The sequence below is a fragment of the Pleurodeles waltl genome, chromosome 8 (genome assembly GCF_031143425.1).
Source record: "Pleurodeles waltl isolate 20211129_DDA chromosome 8, aPleWal1.hap1.20221129, whole genome shotgun sequence".
Classification (NCBI taxonomy): Eukaryota; Metazoa; Chordata; class Amphibia; order Caudata; family Salamandridae; genus Pleurodeles; species Pleurodeles waltl.
The window spans coordinates 181336711-181342663 of record NC_090447.1 but is presented as its reverse complement, the minus strand read 5'-3'; positions in this window follow the sequence as shown (position 1 = coordinate 181342663).

Below are 5953 nucleotides of genomic sequence, written 5' to 3'. Positions count from 1 at the left end.
ACCCGACTACCTTGCCTCAGATAGTTTACTGATCACTTTATTCCAGGATTTTTCAATAAGAGGACAACCACGCTCTACCTTGCAGGGGAACCATGACATTCTTAACAGAGGGAACATACTGAGGGGCATATTTATACTCTGTTTGCACCTAATTAGTGTCATTTTTTTTAACTCTATTTCGGTGCAAAACTAACTCCATATTTATACATTGGTGCTAGACCCGTCTAGCGCCAAATTTATGGAGTTAAAGTCATTTTCTGGGAGTGGAGACCTACCTTGCCTTAATGAGATGCAAGGTAGGCGTTCCCATGCAAAAAATGACTCTATGGCCTTAACGCCATATTTAGGGGCATATTTATACTCTGCGGCATATTTATACTCTGTTTGCACCGAATTAGTGTCATTTTTTTACTCTTATTCGGTGCAAAACTAACTCCATATTTATACTTTGGTGCTAGACCCGTCTAGCACCAAGGCCCGGATTTATACTTTTTTTGCACCACATTAAAGTCATTTTTTAATGCAAAAGTAGCGCAAACTCACAAATATTGGCCCTTATTTATACTTTTTGCTGCAAAACTGCACTAACTCAGTTTTGCACCAAAAAGTTTAGCACCGGCTTGCACCATTTCTGTGCACCAGCCGGGCACCATATTTATGGAATGGTGCAAGCCGGTGCAAAGGGTAGGCTAGAGTAAAAAAAAAAAGACTTTAGTCGGGTGGGGCTGGCAGTATAGAAGAAGAGGGTTTAGCACCAAAAAATGACTTTAGGCAGGTTAGAGTAAAAAAAAATGACTCTAACCAGATTAGCGTAATTTTATGGTGCTAAACCTACCATGCCAAATGACTCACGCCCACCACCCCAATGGCCAGCACAGAGGACAAGGGTCCCTAGGGCATGGCTATTGCACCCTGTGCCATGTATGGGGCCCATTTCAGGGCCCCATATGGCACTTTCAAAAATAAAATGCAATTTTACCTGTATTTACCTGGGATTGGGTCCCCCATCCTCCGCAGTCCCTCCGGTGTGGGTGGGGGTGCCCCTGGGGACTGGGAGGGCACCTGTGGGCTTATTCCGCCATGGAAATAGGCCCACAGGTCCCTTAACGCCTGCCCTGACCCAGGCTTTAAAAAATGGGGCAAAGCAAGCTTTGCCCCATTTTTTTACCCCTTCTCCCTCCCTTGCACCATTTTTGCATGGGAGTATAAATATGGAGTTAAGGCCATAGAGTCATTTTTTGCACTGGAACGCCTACCTTGCATCTCATTAGGGCAAGGTAGGTTTCCACTTCCAAAAAATGACTTTAACTCCATAAAGTTGGCGCTAAACGGGTCTAGCACCAAAGTATAAATATGGAGTTAGATTTGCACCGAATTAAAGTTAAAAAAAAGTGAGCGCTAATTCAGTGCAGAGTATAAATATGCCACTTAGCATCAAAAAATTACGCTAATCTGGTTAGAGTCATTTATTTTGACTCTAACCTGCCTAACGTCCTTTTTTTTTTACGCTAGCCTACCCTTTGCACCAGCTTGCACCATTCCATAAATATGGTTTCCAGCTGGTGCTAAAAAATGGTGCAAGCCGTTGCAAAACTTTTTGGTGCAAAACTGCGTTAGTGCAGTTTTGCACCGAAAAGAATAAATAAGGCCCTGAGACTCTTAAAAGAAATCCCAGAGCTCAACTCACTGTCTACAGCGGAACTAAGAGTTTCAATCAGCTAAGGCTAATAATCAACCAGAGGACACCTTAAGAACCTGGGAATCGGCATAAATAGTAGATCTCATCCTTTCCTTTTTGCCCCTTTTTGAGGCCAGGGGGGATAACAATAAGTAGACTGAAGTTGTCGAGATATCCGTTTCCACTCTCAGGTTTTAATGCTAGCAGATAAACAAATCACAACAGTTTTAAGGGGTGCACAAGGTGCCCCCCCTTCTTATTCAGAAAATCAAAGAGCTTATCAAATCCAAAAACCATCTCCAGACCCCAGATGGGACTGGCTCCCACAGGCCCTGAATGCTCCATGTGTAGCATGAGAGGCTGGTGGCATCCCTGGTGGCTAGTGGGCTCACTTGACCCGTGTGCCGCTTCCGCCGTCCTGTAAGTTGTTTTTTTGCTTTTTCTGCGCCTCGCCGCCAGCGCTTCTGCCCCCATTGTGCCCCCCTGATTGCTGTCTCCCCGATCGTGTATTGTGCCATTATTGTATTTCTGATTGTGTGGTTTTTCTTATTGTGACTGCCTTTAGTTTTGCTCGTTTTCCGTGTTTTTGCCCCTTGTGCGCTCCCCGATCCCTGCCGCTGCCTCCCTGCGGCCACGCCCCCCTCGCGCCCCCATTTGCCGCTCCCTCCCGCCTCCCGCCTCCCAGCTGCTCCTCCCTCCCCCCTCCCTTCTTAATGGCTGGCGCTGCGCGTCGCGAGTGAGCGAACTCTGACCTGTTTCAGGTCCTGAGCTCGCCCCCCACGACCGCAGCACCAACCTGCTGCCTCCTGCCTGTGTCCCCCGTCCACGCTGCCGTTTGCGTGTTCGAGGCCCTCCTCCACCCGCAGGCATCCTCCTGCGCCTCATCCCTGGTGGCTAGTGGGCTCACTTGACCCGTGTGCCGCTTCCGCCGTCCTGTAAGTTGTTTTTTCGCTTTTTCTGCGCCTCGCCGCCGGCGCTTCTGCCCCCATTGTGCCCCCCTGATTGCTGTCTCCCCGATCGTGTATTGTGCCATTATTGTATTTCTGATTGTGTGGTTTTTCTTATTGTGACTGCCTTTAGTTTTGCTCGTTTTCCGTGTTTTTGCCCCTTGTGCGCTCCCCGATCCCTGCCGCTGCCTCCCTGCGGCCCCGCCCCCCTCGCGCCCCCATTTGCCGCTCCCTCCCGCCTCCCGCCTCCCAGCTGCTCCTCCCTCCCCCCTCCCCCCTCCCCCCTCCCTTCTTAATGGCTGACGCTGCGCATCCGCGCCGCTGGCGCGCCAGAGGCGCGCCAGGGGCAAGCCCGTCTGCGCCCGTCCGCGCCTGGACCGCGCCCAGCGCCACCCCCCCTGGTCCTCGCGCCCCCGCGTCCGCTACTCAGCCAACGAACTCCGCGCTCTCAACACTGGCTCCTCCACGGAGTGCTTCCTGGCGTCCCCGAAGCACACTAAAGGACCTTTTTCCTGCCGCTCCTGCAACTTCTCCTGCATCAGAACGACAAAACCAACAATAGAATCACTCAACCCCAACCACCTGAACTGCATCCTCATCAACACCCGCTCCGCACGAAAACACGCCATCGAGCTCTGGGATTTGCTCGACTCCACTGCACCCGACGTGGCCTTCCTGACCGAAACCTGGTGGAACGACTCCTCGGCTCCGGACATCGCCATCGCCATACCGGACGGTTACAAAATCACCAGAAGAGACCGAACCAACGGAATCGGCGGCGGAATAGCCATCGCTCACAAAGCTTCCCTCAAAATCCACACCCACACTGACGACACCCTCAAGACAGCCGAACACCTCCACTTCCAGATCCACACAGACCCCAACACGACCCTCAGAGGAACCCTCATATACCGCCCTCCAGGACCAAGAGCCCCCTTCAGCGACACCATCGCCGACCTCGCAAGCACCCATGCCCTCGCTTCCCCGGATTACATCCTCCTGGGAGACCTAAACTACCATATGGAAAATAACAACGACGTCAACACCGCAGCACTGACCTCCAACCTCCTCAACCTCGGACTCCGCCAGCTGGTCAACACTCCCACCCACATCGCTGAACACACCCTCGACCCCCTCTTCACCTCAAGCAACCACATCTCTTTCAGCCACACCTCCGAACTACACTGGACCGACCATCACTGCGTCCATTTCTCCTATAAGAAAATTACCGAGCAGCACCGCATCCATCTACCCCCCTACCGCCGCTGGGGCAAAGTCACCCAAGACCAACTGACCAGCACCCTCGTTAAAAACCCTCCACCCGACGCGACCGACCCGAGCACAGCCGCCATCAACCTCCATCAATGGATCCTCGACTGCGCCAACACCTTAGCCCCACTCAAGAAGCCCACCGCCAACCAAGGAAAGAAAAAACCAGCCTGGTTCACAGACGAACTGACCACCTCCAAAAGCCGTTGTCAGAAGCTCAAAAAGAAATGGATCCTAGAACGCACGCCCGACAACCTCGCCTCCCTCAAAGACGCAAACCGTGAACACCACCAACGGATCCGCGTCACCAAGCGCGCCCACTTCACCGAACGCATCAACAACAACGCCCACGACTGCAAAGAACTCTTCGGTATCGTGAAAGAACTCTCAAATCCAAAAGCCAACGACATCCCGCCCTCCCAGAAACTCTGCGACGACCTCTCCACCTTCTTCCACCAGAAAATCGCTACCATCCACAACAGCTTCAACACCGGCCCACCGCCAGATCCCCCCCCCCCGACGTCTCCAACCGCGACTGCCGCCTCACCGCCTGGACCCACGTGGACGACGCAGAAACCATGGCAACCATGAACACCATCCACTCAGGCTCCCCCACGGACCCATGCCCTCATCATGTTTTCAACACAGCCAACGCCACCATCGCCCCCAAACTCTGCAAGATCATCAACCTCTCCTTCACTTCCGCCACCTTCCCGGACAGCTGGAAACACGCTGAAATCCAACCCCTCCTCAAGAAACCCAAGGCCGACCCCAACGATCTCAAAAACTTCCGCCCGATCTCTCTCCTCCCTTTTCCAGCAAAAGTCATCGAGAAGATCGTCAACACACAACTCACCCACTTCCTCGAAGACAACTCCATCCTGGACCCCTCACAATCCGGATTCAGACGAAACCACAGCACGGAGACTGCTCTCCTCGCCGCCACAGATGACATCAGACATCAAATGGACAACGGCGAAACCTCGGCCCTCATCCTTCTCGACCTATCAGCCGCTTTTGACACAGTCTGCCACCGCACCCTACTGACCCGCCTCCAGGAAGCCGGCATCCAAGACAAAGCCCTCCACTGGATCTCATCCTTTCTCTCCGACAGAACTCAGAGAGTCCGACTCTCCCCCTTTCGCTCCAAAGCCACCAACCTCATCTGCGGCGTCCCCCAAGGATCCTCCCTCAGCCCTACTTTGTTCAACGTCTACATGGCCCCCCTCGCAAAACTGGCCCGCCAGCATCACCTCAGCATCATCTCCTACGCCGACGACACCCAGCTCGTCCTCTCCCTGACCAAAGACCCACTCACCGCCAAAACAAACCTCCACGAAGGACTAAAATCCATCGCCGAATGGATGAACAACAGTCGCCTGAAACTCAACTCCGACAAGACGGAAATCCTCATACTCGGGCGCTCTCCTTCGGCCTGGAACGACTCATGGTGGCCCGCGGACCTCGGACCCCCACCCACCCCTGCCAGCCACGCAAGAAACCTCGGCTTCATCCTGGACTCTGCACTCACCATGTCCAAACAGGTCAGCACCATCTCCTCCTCCTGTTTCAACACCCTCCGCATGCTCCGCAGAATCTTCAAGTGGATTCCAACAGAGACCAGAAAGATGGTGACCCAAGCCCTCGTCAGCAGCAGACTTGACTACGGCAACGCACTCTACACAGGCATCCCAACCAAAGACATCAAACGACTCCAGCGTATCCAAAATGCCTCCGCCCGACTGATCCTCGACATACCCCGCCGATGTCACATCTCCCCTCACCTGAGGGAACTCCACTGGCTCCCGGTGGAGAAGAGGATCACCTTTAAACTCCTCACCCACGCTCACAAGGCACTTCACAACGCCGGACCCTCCTACCTCAACTCCAGACTCAATTTCTACGCTCCCACACGTCAACTTCGATCCGCCAACCTCGCCCTCGCCGTCGTCCCCCGAAACCAGCGCAAGACATGCGGCGGCAGATCCTTCTCCTTCCTCGCCGCCAAGTCCTGGAACTCTCTCCCCACATCTCTACGCCAGACCCAGGACCTCCTCAC